Here is an 18421-nt window from a genome sequence, read left to right as displayed (position 1 = left end):
AAATATATTTTTTTTAAAAACCTGGCTCCAGCTGTAAACCTTTCTTTAATGTGTGAATTTGTTTCTCTTTCTGAGCATACACGGAGGAAACTTTTTTTTTACTGGATCATTTGGAGACATCACAGAAGTCGCTCACTGATTCCTCCCCTGAGAGAGACTGTTAATGTGTGATTAGTGGTCGGGGTGTGTGTTGACGTCTGATTCTCTTCCATGGGGCACTGCGCCGCACGCTATACCCTGACTCGCAGAAGCCAGACTGGGTCGTGAGTCAGAGGAGACAGGGTACTTGTGGCCGGCTGTACTGCCAGCTGGGACTGCTGCGGTGAGGCTTTGGCTGTGGATAGCCTGACAGCTACTGTATCTGCAGCAATCTGCGGTCACATGTCCGGACCTCAAGTGACCAGAACTACCTTCTCATGGTCCTCAAAGAGGGAGATGAAGGAAAGTCCCAGGCAAAGTCATATCCGAGAGAAGCAGCTTTGTAATTCTTCCTGTAGAGGAAAGTGAAATTAGGGCTCAGTTGGCTTCTGAAGTCTTAAAAGTTATAAATGACTTGTTCCCACCTGGGATTCTTAAAACCTCAAACAATGACAACTTCTTGACCACTTTCTTCCAGTTAACTGTTGACACAATACAGTAACGTGAACCTCATTAACTCTTACTAGTGTATCTTCGTGTGTACTCTGTCCACAGCAATCCCACCAATCGGTCCCTAAGCGTAAATCTTTAAAATCATTCCTCGAAAGAACCAACCACGCCTGCCTTGTTGCACCATTCAAATGTTTTCTTCAAAACTTGAAAACACTCAAATTTTGTTGTTGTTTCTCAAAAGCGAAAAGAGTTTGAGAACAGCAACAAAAAGAGAGGGGAAACGTGCCGGATGTCAGGCAATTATCCTGGAACTCTACTTCCGTTGAGCCAGACTACCAAGTTGGTAACAAAGCCCCACAGCCCCAGACAGAAATGTGAACAATGGATAAAGCCAGGTTCACAATTATTGGTTCATATTGTTGACATATTAGAGTCTGAGGTTTTAATTAAGGGCATTTTGAATATCTCTTTATCACTCCATAAATCAGAAAATATTGTTACATAAATCAGGCTATGAATGATACATGAATCAAGCCCTGTGTAAAAAGCTTCAGAATACAAATGGGAATGAAAGTGGAAAGTGTGGTGTATGTAAGTGCTACTGAAGAGGAGATATCTGGCTCAGAGTCTGAGGAATACTCAGAAAACAGCCTTTAAGTATTGTAAACCTAGTCTGAAAGAAGAAAATGATAGTTTTACATATATATTATGTTTAAATACGCAAGCAAGGCATTATCTAATGCTAACTTTTGGTGAATTTAAGAGAAATTTACAGGCACAAAGAGACAAAGTGGGGTAAAATAAACATTTAAATGTGTATGTTGAATAATTGTTTCCCAATAGTCTGTAAGAAGACATACTATGGAAGCAGAATAGCCCAAAAACTAAAAATATGCGCTATGCGTATATAATAAAAATGCCTGTAGTGTCTCCACTTAAGCCAACAAAATGCCTGGACCGGATGTTAGAGAGCAGGTCCTTTGAGGTTGACCATGAGTCACTGAAAGGGGGACAACACCCTCTTCCTCCCCACCCCACCTCTCCTCCCACAGCTTTGAAGTGATGGCAGATTGTGCACACACAACATAAACCTTCCCTGTGACAAACGCTGTGATTTACAACCCAAAGCAAGGAAATGGCCTCTGAGACAGTTCCATTCAGTTTATAGGGCTGTTTTGTGGCTTTCGTACCTCCGGACGGATGCTCTTTTGTGATGGCCACTTTGAGAATGCTGGAAATGAGGATTCCCAAAGCAGAGCCAGAACAAATGCCTGGCCAGGCAGCGAACTGAGGCTGACAGAGCTCAGGGCAGTTAGTCACACCCAAACTCACACTCTCACTGCTGTGTTCAGAGATCCACTGGCCAAATGTGACGAAATCCAGAGATAGGAGATCCTCTTTCACTGGCAGGGTTCACACTTCAAACTATAAACTGTAAAATTGTATAGCTTGTTGGTTTTTGGAAATATTTTTTACGTCAACTACAACTGATTCACCCAGTTAGTCTGATTAAAGGATGCATATTTTGTTCTAATCTCATGAAACTAGAAATCTTTTGTCACAAAAAGTGTATGTACAATTTCAAAAAGTAACTATGAGCTATAATGTTTGAGTCCTTATGAAGCATGTACACTGTTGTCTATATGCATATTATGGTGTGTTTACAGTTAGTTACCTTAATTACACTATCATTAACTTTGTAATACAGACTTGTCACACTATTATTTGGGATATTTATAATACAAGAAAGAACATTCCCCTACTTGAGTAAAATTCTGAGGTATGTGTACTTTACATGGATACTTCTGTTATATGATATTACAATTCAGAGGGAAATATTGTAAATATTGTTGTATAATAACAGCTATAATGCAGCCCCATACAACACTACTGCAAACTACACCCTCAGTTATCAACATAAGTGAATACCTCTCTGACAGTGTCACTGAAAATTGAAAATTATTGTTGTAATGAAGCTTATCGTAAGTTCATCCACAAAGACTATCTTGTACTCACTCCATTCTCTCCCTCTTCTCCTTTTTCAAGCAGCAAGGGATTGGGGGAAAAGTACAAGATACAGATAAACAAACATTAAATAAATATAAGTAAAGAGAATAAATTGTAAAACGTTCTTTTTATTTTTTATTTCATGTTTATTTGAATGAGGACAGGTGCTACGACAGATATTTGTGCAACAAATCTCCAGTGTACAGCATCACAGCATTTACAGCTATTGCTAATTTCCAATGCCCGTCCCTAGAAGGGCTTTTTAATGTGTATATGTAGTATTGCACATTTATTTATTGCATGGTTTATCAATCCTGGTGTGTGTGTGTTTTGTCCATGTGGTGTACTGGGAGCAGTGCTGACATTAGAGTCTGACAGCAGCAGGAAGGAAAGACCTGCGGTATCTCTGCTTGACGCCCTTGTCAGCTAATTAGGGGGTGTTTACTCTTTTAGTTAAACCAACCAGAGTTAGCCACAATCTCTGTTGGCAAATCACATTCTTGCGGTCAATATTTAAATGTTTTCCTCTTTGTTGCTGTCAGCTCTCATTTCAGCGTTAATTAAAAACTTCAGACAAGAAGGCCCCAACAAAAGAAGAGCTGAATGCTAAATATGTGGGCTCTAGCTCAGAGACTTGAGACTTGACTTAGACTGTAGCTCAAAAACTTGTGAGCATCTCTGATATGTTCAGTACCTGCTTAGGCTTTAAAAAGATGTATAAACACATTATTGCACAATGTACTGTATACATTACATAAAATATATTACACTTGGCTTGGTTGAATTCAACGGCATTCAACCATCAAGTTGAATGCTTCGCGTCGGGGTCCTGATCACCCTGTTGGGGTTGTATTTGCTATAATGACCGCCTCGCTCTAAATTATCCCTTACATAAAAGACATGTACAGTAAGATGGTTTGGTGTTACAGGCTTATTGTACAGAAAACGTTTTCTGACATCCAATCCAAATGTAAACTTTCCTCAGCAGGATTTACACCTGCTGCCACTCCCACTCACAGGTCAATACTATCAGTTTTAAAGGTCCTGCCCAGCCACACAGGGGTTCCCTATTGTGGCTGATTAGACATCTGGTCAGGGTGGAGATATGCTGGAGCTACATAAGGTCACTAAACTTCACCAACCAATAAGAATGACAAAGGTACAACTTCTCCCTGAACAGATGCAACAAAACTAAGAAAAGATGGTAAGATAGATGTTAATCTAACACTGTGTGGGTGCACCATAGGTGTGTTGGGCCTCTAAACTCAATAAATCTCTCTAAATCTAAATCAAAGGTGTAGACCTATTGGGCATTTTACAATGAAAATCAGTTAAACATACTATTGAAATTGTGAATAAACATGTATGTGGTGAAAAAACGATGAAAAAAAATGATTGAGCCTTTAGTGACAGACAGGCTGCAATGATTCAAAATAATCATTAGAGGGCAGCATTTCCTAGGAAATCCATGTTACTGATTCTTCCAACCAGTGTACTCTGTGAGACTGACTAAATGTATTCCTTTTCAGTTGGTTAGTACTTGTCCAAATAACTATTTTTTTTAATCTAGCACTATAGTAGTAAGTGTGATAAAGTGCTGTGGTTTCTAACCTGGGGGTCACAGAGCATACCTGGGACACAGAGCATACCTGGGACGCAGAGCGTACCTGGGACACAAAGCATACCTGGGACACAGAGCATACCTGGGATGCAGAGGGTACCTGGGACACAGAGGGTACTTGGGAGGCACAGGAACCTGGGACACAGAGCTTACCTGGGATGCAGAGGGTACCTGGAACACAGAGCGTACCTGAGACACAGAAGGTACCTGGGACACAGAGTGTACCTTGGGCACAGAAGGTACCTGGGACACAGAGTGTACCTTGGGCACAGAAGGTACCTGGGACACAGAGGGTACTTGGGACGCACAGGGTAACTGGGACACAGAGCGTACCTGGGACACAGAAGGTACCTGGGACACAGAGCGTACCTGGGACACAGAGGGAACCTGGGATGCAGAGGGTACCTGGGACACAGAGGGTACCTGGGACACAGTGGGAACCTGGGATGCAGAGGGTACCTGGGACACAGAGGGTACCTGGGACACAGTGGGAACCTGGGATGCAGAGGGTACCTGGGACACAGAGGGTACCTGGGATGCACAGGGTACCTGGGACACAGGGAACAGTTGACCAGTTTGCTGCCCTGAGAACAGCTGCAGTGCTGTGAAAGCCACAGAGAGTGTGGCTGAATAGACTGTCAGGAGCTCTGTGATGGCTGATAAGATAAGAGGACAAAGTCACCACTGTACTCCAGCAGGGCTGCCTTTACCTTGTCCACTCTACATGCATGGGAGTGAAGTCAACTCTGTTTATCCTGAGGGTTTTATGTTATACAGATTATAAAACACTTTGAGGAAAGGTTGTGATTTGGGGCCATATGATTACAACTTGACATGACTTTAACAAAGTAATTTAGTTATTCATGGCAAAGCCTGTCGTTCAGATCAACTGTTTGATCCACATGTGTGTCAATCAGGGAACAGATTGTTCAGGAGCAGGATTTTGTTGAAAGATTCTCTCCCATTTGTCTTTCGGAATTGCGGATTTAATTTATGACTAATGCAAACAGACATTTCCATAAAATAGCGTTTACTGCCGAAGCTTGCCCAATGGGGCTAACATTTTAACTGGCCACACGGAGGTGGAGCATGCCAGTGAACCAAGTATGTGTAGTTTCTCAATATGCAAAAAGATAAGATATTTTTTTCACATTTGTATATATTACTCATACATCCATAATATGATGTTATTAATGAGCCAGCTGATAATTAGAACCAAGGAACAGCACACACTTTGGTTATATTTCTTTGATTTAGATCCTACTTATTTTTGAAGCACTTTAAAACCAGCAAAAAATTTTGTTGGGTGCGCTGTCACATTCTTCTACGCCTTTACTCCTGTTTACAATAGTTTCCATTGTAGTAGACAAGGAATTACTATGCAGGCGCAGTTCTCAAAGACTGCTTTGAGTGTGGGGGTAGTGTTAATTCATGGTTTTTTCTGGCTGATAATGGGGACACATTGCACATCATAACAACTTAGCCTCACATATCACAGATTGAATGTATAGTACAGGTGGAGGAGAACACAGCATATTAGGGTTTTTGACATCTAAGAGCAACATAGATTAGTTAAAGTGCCTTATAGATAGTAATAACAGTATGTAATAGTATTTTGAGCTAATATCCTGTACTTTTGGGTGGATAACCCAATCTTTGGCAGGTATATTTTTGTCCATTTTTTAGGCAGTGAAAATGTATTAAAACCTCTTTGTACATCAAAATAATTTTAAAGAAGCAACATGTCACTCATAGACATTCTTAGACATTTCACTACTTGCATTTGGATCATTGCCAAACACTGAAATTCAAACATTAAAATGAGAAAATAATTTACAGAAAAAATGAATGAATATGTATACTAAAAAAGAAAAAAATATATACTAAACAATCAAATGGGCAAAGAGACTCATTTTGATTATAAATGTGCTGGTACACCGAACATATCAAAATGACTCAACAGTATACTGTATAGTATAATGATCACTAACATACCAATACTGTATCAGTCAAATCTACACACAGCATCATTATGAATCACTGAGATCTGGACAGCAACATCATATTTAAATGAGTCTTATATTATCCACTAAAACTGGTGAGTTCATCATCATCTAAACATGTACCCTATAAACATGTGGGTAACCATCCCAGGCTGCACATGTTATCACAAAGGAATGCATGAGGCAATATGATCAAACCATAATCTTATGGCCGCCCTTTCAAACTTTCCTCTTTTCCTCCTCTTCCCTCTGGGATGGTAGATGCTAGATCGCATCTACTAGACATGTACAATATTTCTTTCTGAGATGAAGCGGAGTAGAAGTAGAAAGTGGCATGAAAAGAAAAGACTCAGGTAAAGTACAATTACCTCAACATTTGGACTTAAGTGCAGTACTTGAGTAAAAGTACTTAGTTACATTCCACCACTGTACATGTGCAATATACATGCAATAAAGACGCTCATTAACATTCCTGTTTGTAAGACCATACCAGGAGGGGAGAGAAGGCCAGAGAGCCTGGTTAGGGCATTCAGCCTGTTGGGAGGCGGTGCAGAGCCCCAGAGGCCCGCGGAGCCCCAGAGGCCCACAGAGCCCCAGAGGCCCACGGAGCCCCAGAGGCCCACAGAGCCCCAGAGGCCCACGGAGCCCCAGAGGCCCACGGAGCCCCAGAGGCCCACGGAGCCCCAGGGGTTGCTCATGGCCACTGAGCCATGATGCAGCCACACACAGAGACAATAGGTGGCAGCACCTCCAGCCCTGGGACCAACCACGAATAACAATCCTTCTGGGAGTCTGTCTCTTTTCTTCCTCTCCATCTATCCACCTCATGTTGTTAGGGATCGACTGATACTGTTCTTTCAAGACCGATACTGATTATAAGTAGTTAATGAAACCGATTTTGGAATGTTACATATTCCAACACAACACTTTTTTTTAAATGCTTTAAGCAAGTATTTAATAAATTAGAAACTTTCAACATAATACCCAGTAACAGACAGTCAGATAGTGTTGTGAGGGGGACATTAAGTCAGACAGTCAGAGGGACAGACACAGAGCTGTAGCCGAGCCAAAGTAGAACACTTTTTAATTCATTAACTTTATTGGTTATCAGCAAAATAAAATGCCGAAAACTGCAAAAAAAAATGGCCCGATAATCAGGCGGGTCACATAAAGATAGGGCTGCACTTTATGTGTTTTTTTTATCGTCATCGCGATATCAACTTTCACAATAAACACATTGTGAATGGCTGCGACACATTGCAAAACCTTTTTTTTATGTAGTTGAAAGAGAGCATTAGTAGAAAACTGCACTTTATACTTAAGTAAGTAAAGTTTGTTTTTATAGCACTCATCACAGACAGAGTCACAGGGTTTCACAGAAAGAATAAGAGTAATACATTAAAACAAATCAATAATCATTAAAAGCACAACAAAACCACAGTATATCATAATAAAACACAAAAGCATAAGATACAATGATACAAAATGTACCTGTCGTTCTTTTTTTAACCGTTCTTTTTTATGCTCAATTCAGTTTGTTCAATAAAATATTTTTGGAAAGGATTTTTTGTTGCTTTTTTTTTATAAAACAACAATCAATTTGTTATATTTTAGCAGAATACTGAAAGCAGCAGAAATGCAGATCTGAGTACACTTTAATATCAGTTTATTTTTCGGGAGTAATATCATTAACGCGATATTCAACGTTAACACAGATTTTCCTCATATCAATGCAGCCCTACCTTACTGTAAGATGCCAAGCTGCCTCTTAGACTCTCTGGCGTGTTTCTTTGTATGTGTGTGCAAAAAACGACATGAGAGCCTCATATGAGAGAGGGATGAGAGAGTCATGGGGGAAGAATGAGTGTGGAGGCCATGACGGGATGAAGCCTCACACTGAGGACTTCATTTCAGCTCCAGGATGAGAAGGTAACTCAGTACATTGTAAGGCACGCTTACTTTAATTAAATTCATTTAATTTATACTTTTTATTGATCCCCAGTGTGTAAATGTTCAGTCTGTTGGAACACGCTACAAATAGGCCTGGAATACACACACATGCTCAGGTCCTATACATGCACTAATGGAGAAATGTTTGCCACTGCTGGACAGGCGCCGCGAGCAGTTGTGGGGGTTCGGTACCTTGCATAAGAGCACCTTTGCAGTGCCCAGGAGGTGAACTGGCATCTCAGTGGTGAGTGAAATTGAAGCAGAGGGACAGACACAGAGCTGAGTTGTTTTTTTGATCGGTTATAAGGCAAATAAAATGCCCAAAACCTTCCAATAATACCCCAGGGCCAATAATTGGTCTATACTTTTTGTCTCTGCTCACACTCTGTACTTTGGTCCGTACGGGGACTTGAACCAGCAATCCTCCAGTTCCCGCCCCACTCCCTACAGACTGAGCTGCTGCCACTGACTTAAGGCTTTCTTCTGTAAATAGGGCTGGGTACCGAACTTCGACACTTTAAGGCAACGACCGAATTTATTTATTAATTTTTTAATTAATTAATTAATTTAATGGCATGTAATCCTACTAACTCCAGCTGTTTCTCTATAATTACCTTCATATATTACAGCTGAAGTACGAGGTAAAACCTCAAGTATTACTCTTTAATTCAACAAAGTACCATGTAGTTATGACTTGTTGTGTAATTGTGTACTTCTTAAGAAATATGCAACTAATCTTAAGAAATACCTCCTCAATTACCCAGCACTAAAAAAATTACATATTAATAATATTTCATTAGTAGGTAAATACCATAAATACCAGGTAAGTACTTGTTAATTAGGGGACAGTAAAAGGAAGGGTTTTCACATTATGGGGGGAAATGTTGCTGCCCCCGGGCCCCACAGTAGAACACCAAGGGCCCCCAAAGCTTCAGTCTCACTGTGATTCAACTGTTTGGTGCTAATACCATTAAAAAAACACAAAAAAATTACATTAAAAAAATGTGTGTGCTTTATTATCTGATCTTGGCTGCACACACATCTAGTTTTAAGACCATCATTCCACTGCTGTGCTTATACTGTATACTAGGGGTGTGTGTGTGTGTGTGTGTGTGTGTGTGTGTGTGTGTGTGTGTGTGTGTGTGTGTGTGTGTGTGTGTGTGTGTGTGTGTGTGTGTGTATGTGTGTATGTGTGTGTGTGGGGGGGGGGGGGGGCTACAATAATGTGTAGGGTGGCCTATTAGGGTGTAGGGTGGCCTATTATTAAAATAATAATTCCTGGCATGATTTTATGAATCATGTTTTAATGTTAGACATACATGTAGCACAGTATATCCTTAAGATGAACTGGATCTGTGGATGGCTACCTTAGTGGCTACCTATAGGCCAGTAGCCTATCATCAGTGGGGATTTATATTTGCTAATAATATGTTGGATTCATGTTAAGACATTTTAATTTGAAAAATTGTTTGAAAAACACTGAATGAGCATCTAGCACAGACAGTGTTACGCTCAATGAGATCTACACGAATCACATACTAAATGCTGTTTGCCTATATGCAACACAGCAGGGGTGATTCTAGGATCAGGGATGATTTAGGGGTGCTTGGAACCCTTTAAACCTAACGTAACATTTTTTAAACATTATTCTACAGTGCTAACTGTGCATTGTAATATCATTTTGGATCATCATGGGAGGGGAAACACTGAACTATGTAACTAGAAAGAGACCAACAGTTGTGAGAAAACTGATCCACAGGGCCATTACTACAAAGGTGAAGTGGTTTTACAAATGGAATAGTTTATGTATCTATGGATAAGCAGACATTTCCAAAATGCAGCATCAATAACTTTTAAAAATTAGAGATTTATGCGATTTTGACCAATGGCTGACAAGCACTATTTTCTGAAAATGGCTCGAAATGTTTTCTGAATGATCTCGGCATCATCTACTGTATATTCTGGGTTTAGTTTCACGATGTTGGGCTATTCCTAGAGCAGAACTCCTTAGCTCACAATAGATGAGCAGTAAAAAAGGGCTACAATCGCCCCAGCAACACAGCCTATCAGTGGCTGCTGCACTGCAGAATTAAAAGTTCCAACTCAGATGAAAAAGGATGGGAATAAACAAAGCATGAATTATGAAGATTGCTTGCTGTCTACTTTTTAAATCGACTAAAGGGTCTGGGAGTGTTTGTTGGGGGAATGTCTGTTTGGTTTAGTTCAAGGTCTGAGAGTTCCTTGATTATCTGTCCGCCCACTCACAGAATCCCAAAAGGAAGAAAAAAAACAATACAATTACATTTCTTTTTCGAACTGCAAGAAACTTTGATGTAAAAAAACAAAAAACATTGCTTTTCTGCAGCGCGGATGGAACTGATGCAAATGTATGTGTGTGTGTGTGTGTGTGTGTGTGTGTGTGTGTGTGTGTGTGTGTGTGTGTGTGTGTGTGTGTGTGTGTGGGTATTCCAAGTGTGATAATTAAACCAAAACTGGCTCCGCTAGACATGGTTAACTTTAAAGCTCGTGAAAAATCGAACAATAAATGAAACTTTACCTAACTACCCCCCCCCCATCGGCAACTGCTGGATAGAGTTAGCCCGGCCCATCTGGTGCAGCAAATGGCCCAACTCACCAGGGAGCGAGGGGAGTGAGAGAGGGGGAGATGGTGAAGGGGAGAGAGAGAGAGAGAGAGAGAGAGAGAGAGAGAGAGAGAGAGAGAGAGAGAAGGGGGGGTCGGATTGAAAACAGATCAGCAGCCTGAAGATCTCAACACCGCCGCATGTCTCTTCAACAACTGCCGAGTGAAGCCAAACAGCTTTTTTACTCCCAAACTTTTAGGCTTACTCTAGAAAAAAACCAAACAAAGCTTTTACGCACCATGACAGCTTGCTGAAAAAAGTGCGCCAAGGGAAGAACGCACACAAGAGCAGAGACGCACCTCTTTGGAGAAGATGGATTGTAAGAAAAAGTTCGACTCGACTTGTTCTGGTGCTGCGCACTGAAAGCCTCTCCGGGATAGATAGAGGAAGCGGTAATGCCGTGCAAACTTTTGAGTGTCTCCTAAACTTTTTTTCTTCTGAACTCGGTTCATGGAGTTTCGCGTCAAGTCCGGAGAGGCTTGTTTGCGCGTTTTGCGTTTGCCAGCTCAGTCCTAGTTTACGGGAATCAGACTCCAGGCGAAAGTTTTCCTCGGGACAAAAAAAAGAGTGAGTGGAAGGAAGAGCCTCGGTTTGGAAGTGAAAAGAGACGGCAGCGAAGGTAAGGAACTTTGTGGTGATGCTGACAGCAGCGGCTCTGGGAGGAGAAGTCGCTGTAATGTTGTGGTTGTGTGCATTCGTCTTTTCGGCTCTGATATTCACACTTGCAGTGTAGTTAAAAGTGTTTGACCTTTTTTTCCTTCTCTGTTTCTTGCCTTGCATGTCAAGCAGATGAGGCTTAGGGCAGCTTCACATCTCATTTGCACTTTGAATTTATCTGACACAGGAATCCAAACAATTTCTGTCCTGCAACATGATCCATATGGGAAGAGATGTGATCAGAAAGCACGGCGCCAATCCTTCTACATGGCTTGTAATAGTTCAACACAAACTATTGGAGTCTTTTCCACCCAAGTGTCCAAACACTGACGCTGTTTTTATAGTTAAATCTAAGATTTAAAAAAAAAAAAAATTCCCATTTAAATAGTCTGCAAATTTAAAGGGTTTACATTTTTCAATTTAAGCCCATTTTCCAACACCAAGAAAAGCATTTTGCCCAATTTTTTTTTATTTACCATTTCACCTTTGCCAGTCTTGTATGAAAACTATTAAAACAACTAGCCTGTAATGTCCCACATTGCACTAATGCAGTCAACCAACCACACACACACACACACACACACTATCAAGCGTTAGGAGCACTTTACTGTTTTAATCTCTTAATGCCACAAAGCAAAGACACAAACATCCGGCAGAAAGTGTGGGGAATGCAGTAGCAGCGTGGACACACTGCTGCCTGTGACAGGACTGTGGGAGATGTGGACTTATTGTTGAAAGATTCAAGGTTTACTGTTTGCTCTCCGGCCTGAGCAGTCAACAAACACTTGACGCCTTTGTGGGGCCCTTAAGCAGCTATATTTGCTGTTGGCTTTTACTCCTATCTAACAGGCGCTGCTAATGATCTCCAAACTCATGTATGTACTTATGAGTCCCACTTTTTTCCTTAGTTGTTTTGGCCTACATACAAATGAAAAATAGAAACTGTTTTCTCGCATGTTGATGAGAAACTCTGGGAGACTATTGTGAAACACACATGTAAAACATTGATTTGGGTTCTGAGTTTAAAGTCAGAATTCTGAGATTCTGACTTTAATCTCAGAACTCAAAGATATTTTTTACATTAACCCTAACCCTATTCTGTAAGAAACTGAAATTGAAAAGATTAAAATAAAGAAGGCAAAGATGAGCAAGCCTTAAAAAGATGACTTAAGGAATAACTCAAGTAAATAGATTATATGTTATAGTTTTAAATAATAACAGTGATCTTTGAAAAAAAAGAAAACCAAGTAAGAGTCTGTGCATGTGTGTTTTCCGCTTCACATGATGACAATTCCCGTCAGGGCCGAGGTGATTTGCATGAGAAAAAAAAGAAAAAGTTTTAGTGCATTTGGCCATTGTAAGGAATGAAGAGTTCCAACAGTTAGGGCCTACGGAGAGTGAAAGGAGTAAAGAATGGATGAGCCTATTCAGCTCATTCAGCCTCAGTTCGGGGGAGACCCTATAGTGGCCATGTCACTTTCATCTCCACAGCCCAGCCCCTGTGTGCTGTTGTATGTATGCTGCTTTAGCCCCCGTTTTCACACATCGCCTCTGTGCACAGGCCCCACTTTATTGATCTGCTTCTTTTTTCTCTCTTTTTGCCTCTTTTCTGGAAGTCTGCAGAAAATATAATGAACCAAATACTGGAAAAGGAGTGACTGGGTGGTGTGTGTGTGTGTGTGTGTGTATGTGTGTGTGTGTGTGTGTGTGTCGGAGGGGGATAGGCCAAGGAGGAGGAGGGGGGTGGGGGGGGGTACAGCTTTTTTTGAAAGCAAATACCCGCATAAGTCTAGCGTACAGGGACAGAGAGTTGGAGGAGATGAAGAGGGTGAAGTCTGAGTGACTCTGAGGAGGGGGAGGAGTGCACGCCACCACCACCACCACCCACTCCTGCTGAGTAAACTCTGAAGTTGGAGTGGGGGGGGGGGGTGCTATCAACCCTCAGCCATCCCACTGCAACCCTCCTTGCACTGATCTCAGACAAGGCACTGTACCGATGAAGCCGTTCAGCAGCCTGTCACCTCGGTGACCCAAACACAGCCTGTGTGGGGATGCGGTAGGTAGGGAGTGGGGTGTGTGTGTGATGTGTGTGTGTGTGTGTGTGTGTGTGTGTGTGTGCAAGTGTGTGTGTGTGGGGGGGTAGGTTGCTTCTGAGGCCTCTGTGGTTCGGCTGAAAAACGTTTGCAGTGGAATTTAGTGGCTGTGGATGAAGGGTAGCTGCTGCCTTTTCCCTAGTCTATATCCACGGCGCCGCTGGAAATTCCGCCAGATGTCCTTCTTTTCGGCCGGATGTCCGTCCACTTCCTCTTTCATTGTATTGGCATTCTAAACCCCGGTGGATTTGTGAGGACTATGGTTAACTGCTCCTCAGATCTCTGCAGGGTAAATCCAGACAGCTAGCTAGACTATCTGTCCAATCTGAGTTTTCTGTTGCACGACTAAAACTACTTTTGAACGTACACATGTTCCACCAAAACAAGTTCCTTCCCGAGGCTATTTTGCAGAGGCACCGTGGCTCCGTCTGATGTGCCTTTTATGTTTATGTGCTTTATGTAGGGTATTTTATGGTGTCAATGTTTCTATTTAAAAAGCCCTTCTAGGGACGGGCATTGGACTTTTTTTTTTTCATAGCGCATAATGAAGTGACTTTAAACAACGCCTAGAGAATGGATGTGTGTGTAGGGTTGCCTCCTGTTAGTTGATTAGTCGCAGGGGTTAAAGTGGAACGGCGCTCCGGCACCTTCGATTAATGAATCAATTGAATTGGCAGTTTAATACTTCAGTGTTTGTTTAAAATAAGTCCAAATATCCATTCCAGTGTTTCCTCTTTTCATTCTCAGCAGCACACCGCTGTGAGTCCATGAACAAGGACTCTGTCTGTGGTGAGTTCACATGAAATCACAGCAGGACAGTCGCGTTCTATCTGAAGTGGTAAAGTCAGCTGAACAGGTGAAGATCACGTTGTCGGTAGCCTACCAGTTACAAACAGGCTTGGTAGTGATCGCCACGGTAATGTGCTGCAGATCCGCTGTTTTCAGCTGAGGTAGACAGAGGATATTCAGTTCAAACCGATCGGTGATTCTGTTCTGCCCTCATTGTTCTCCGTGAAGTTGGCTGGAAGTGAATGGAGCCCCGGTGTGTTTTGTGTGGAGTAAGTGCTTCAGAACCCCTGATTGGTTGACTCATCGATCGTTTTGGTCTTGGTCAACTAAGATTTCTTTAGCCGATTAGTCAGTAGTCAGTTTCTCTATGATTTTTTCATGCTGAATGGTTTAAAAATGTGAAACGTAGTAACTCATCTCCGTTAAACACAATATGTAACCCTTGTTATGTGTTAGAAAGCTGCACACATTTAACACTTTGTGTTAGTGGGTAAAATTTGGCTGGTGATTTACCTCAGCCCAAAATACTCAAAACAATGATGACTGAACAGTGGATTGCCCTTGCTGTTGAGCTCTTTTTAATTTTAAGCAAAGGAAACATATTTCCTCCGTCGTAATATCAGTATTAGTATTATTACTTTTACAGGGTTTTTCCTTCATAGAAGAATTTTTGGCGCCCCCCCAAAGATGTTTTAGCCAGCCCCAAAGGAAAATCACCAGCGCAAAAATTATAAAAATTTAGAGAAAAATCAGATCCCTTCCGACTGTGTTTAAGAGCAATTTACCAAACATCCGTTGGACAAGCAGAACATGAACTTGAAACGAGATAATTTGTTGGGCATTTTAGGCCTTTATTTTAATAGGACAGCTGAAAACATGGAAGGGGAGAGAGAGGGGAAGAATGACATGCAGCAAAGGGCCGCAGGTTGGAGTCGAACACGCGGCCACTGTGTCGAGGAGTAAACCAAGGCGACCTATTGCCTTTACTGTAAGCAGACCGATCATGCTTACTGTAGTGTGTAGTCAAAAGGGCCCAAAGGGCCGAATCTGAGTCAGGAAAATCCCTCCTTTTACCTAATAATTTACCCTAACAAATAATGAATGGTGATGAATATTATTGTAGCATCAGTGATGTGATCGGCTGTCGTGGTGTCTTCTCCACACAGAGGACGGCTGTGCTGCGGATTGAAACTCCCTCATGTGCAGGGATGAATTGACGGGACTTTAATGGCCATTTAGGCGGCTGTAAAAGGCAGCTACGTGTCAGGCGATGCCACAGCGATCAGGTCAGCCTGCACTTCATATGAGAGCGAACGAGAGAGATGGCCACTTACATTCATCTGTAGAGCCCTTCACTGAATCCCATCTCCTTTCCTTTTGGCTTTTTTTTTGGGGGGGGGGGGCACTGGACAATCCCCGCTTGTTTTAACGCCCCGTTTTTTCACTCCCCTCGAGGCATCCTGTTCATTCTCTCTCAAGTGTGCGAGGTTAAATAGGCTCACATCATAACTGGGTCGGGGTCGCACATTTCCCCCGCCCCTCCTCCTCCCCCCTCTTTACACTAGAGCAGCTATGAGTGGGCACTTCAGTCCCAGGACAGCAACTGAGGTCACGCTGGATTGTACCGCCGCCGTCAAAAGAACACGTTTGCACCATAAGGCCTCTAAAAACACACATGGCGTTGAGAAACGGTGCCTAGCCTGATTGTGCATTTAACAAGCCATTTTAAGGGCTGTATGGTAAAATAACTGACAAGCTCATTACAGGCCGATTGACCTCATCAATCACTGGAGGCCGAGCACTTTGTCTGGAACAGGAATGCACAATTGCAGCGGAAATAGGTTGTCTCAGAAAAACTGTATTTCCAAGACAAGGTTTAACAACCCTCTTCCTATGCCGGTGCCTCTGTAATTCTTAAACTGCAGAAGAAGAAGTAGCACAAGACCTTAGCCAGCTCCAATATCTCCAAAAGAGAAGAAAGCTTAAACAGATTTCGTTTTGTATATACAACGCACTGTGTGTGATGCATGGTATGTCATCACCAACACAGCACAAAGATGATCCCATCACATCCTGGCCGAACTCTTCACACACTCCTTAACTCACGTACTGACTCATCGGAAACCCAGTTTCCCAAAAGCATTTTAGCAGTAACCTCATCATAGTCTATGGGCTTACAAAGGAACAATGGTGGCCGTAGCTCCAGGGTCTTCTGGGGAAACTCTGCCCAGGTCACGGGAGGTCAGCTCATTTGTAGGAGGGGATGGGGAAGCTAATTTCATTATCTCAACACAAGATAAACTCCACGGACAATGGAAAGTGACAGGTTTTGAATCCTTTTTATTTGCCATCAACAGCACATTTAGTGATGAGGTACTGGTTGAAATCACAATTTTAAATGTGCAATGATTAGTCGTTTTGTTTTGCAACTATTTTGGTGTTATTTAAGAAACAAAAATTCAGATTTTTTGCTCAGATCCGTGTTTTTGTTTGGCTGTTCACATTACCTTTTAAAATGTGGCCTATATCAGATTCCAGTGTGAACTGTTTGCAGTTTTGAACTGACCTCATGCGCAAAAGAACAATAACAATGACATCAGACGCAGTACGCTGTTGCACTAAAGTTAGGGAGGTTATGGAGGAAGTAAGCATTTTCGCTTTTATTTCAAAACATTAATGAGCAGGTGCTGAGGAGAAGAATGAAGAGAAAGAGATCTCCACCAGGAGCGCACCAGGAGCGCATCGAGTGTCCAATCCCACTGTAGTTCAACATCACGTCTCCTTAAGTCCTCTAATATTTCCTCATTTATGTCATTAACACATCCATGATTCATGGAAATGTTGTGTAAAACACAACAAGCCACAAAGAATGCTGCGACTTTTTGAGGACTGTACTGTAAAGTGCCTCCTGACCTATCCAAACACCTGAAGCGCATTTTCAGTAATATTTGTCTTTTTCACGCTACATTATGGCCAAGCATGCGCCCCTAAAATAGCATCTGAATAACGCGCAACTGACTTTAGGCTAGCGGCACTGACTTTAGACCAGGTTTTTCCTGGTCAGTGGCGGAATTGTTTTCTGAAACTGCAAAATAGCACCAGGGAACGTTTGCGCCGGAACACGCCTCCTCTTTTCGCTGAACCACCTCCTGGAGCGCAAATACATTCCCTAATTTACCGACGTGCGTCTGTGGAGGGAAAAGTCCGCTGTGCGTCAGGTGCAAAATAGGAATGATACATGCGTCGGTGTACAAAGGCAATTGCGCTGAGTGCAAGATAGGGCCCTTAGTCTTCCATGGTAGTAAACTGAATATCTTTGGACTTTGAAAAATTACATTTGGTATAATGTCACCATTTCCCAACATTTAAGCTATATGCCTTTAAACAAGCTGTCAGGACTTCCTGTGTGGTTGTGATGTCACAACTATACTATATATGGTAGTAGGGGTGATATATAAGATATATTGTCTCAATATTGTTATCGCAATATCACGCTGCGCAATATTATATCTAGGGGTGCAAGATATATCGACTCAATATCGTTATCGCAATATATCGAAAGTGTTGCAATAAGTATGCAATATTTTGTTTATTTTGTTGAGCGCTGCGTCCCATCCGTTGGCTGTGTAGCTTTTATTGTTGTGTTTGATTTAGAGCCCGCTTGAAACGCTATAATGATCCAATGTTTCATTGGCCAGTTACCGTGCTACTTGCACATGTTAGTGCACGTCAGCACACGGGTCGACTAAGTGACAAACCCTATGGTGCGTACCACGTGTGAGCATATTTCAACAGAGTGACAGTGTAAGTGAAGAAGTTGATAGAGACAACAAAACGGAACGAATAAGAGAAGCGAAAGAAAAGTTGTGTCCTGTTCTCTTTATTTATATATTTTATACTGTACAACCAGTAAAACATGTCCTGTTCTGTAGACATGGTCCTTATTTATTTATTCATGTTGTACCAGTCCAATATGACAGTCAGTTGAAATAAACCTTGTTTCATTTGTCATGAAACTATTTTGATGCGTTTTCTTGTAACTTTTGTAATTCACAATGTGATATCGCA

The 18421-nt window shown here is 41.9% G+C and overlaps 1 protein-coding gene across 1 annotated transcript in view; it reads left to right on the top strand.

Annotated features, from left to right (window-relative positions):
* Positions 1 to 10896: 10896 nt before the first annotated feature.
* Positions 10897 to 18421, top strand: part of gli2a (GLI family zinc finger 2a) — a 106964-nt gene continuing 99439 nt past the window's right edge. The window contains exon 1 of the mRNA XM_039818625.1: positions 10897 to 11433. The gene's annotated coding sequence lies outside the window, so the exon portion shown is untranslated. The remainder of the gene's footprint in view (positions 11434 to 18421) is intronic.

Source organism: Perca fluviatilis, chromosome 12, assembly GCF_010015445.1.
Source record: "Perca fluviatilis chromosome 12, GENO_Pfluv_1.0, whole genome shotgun sequence".
Taxonomy (NCBI): Eukaryota; Metazoa; Chordata; class Actinopteri; order Perciformes; family Percidae; genus Perca; species Perca fluviatilis.
The sequence above is the reverse complement of the archived record's forward strand: the minus strand, read 5'-3'. Positions and strand labels throughout refer to the sequence as shown.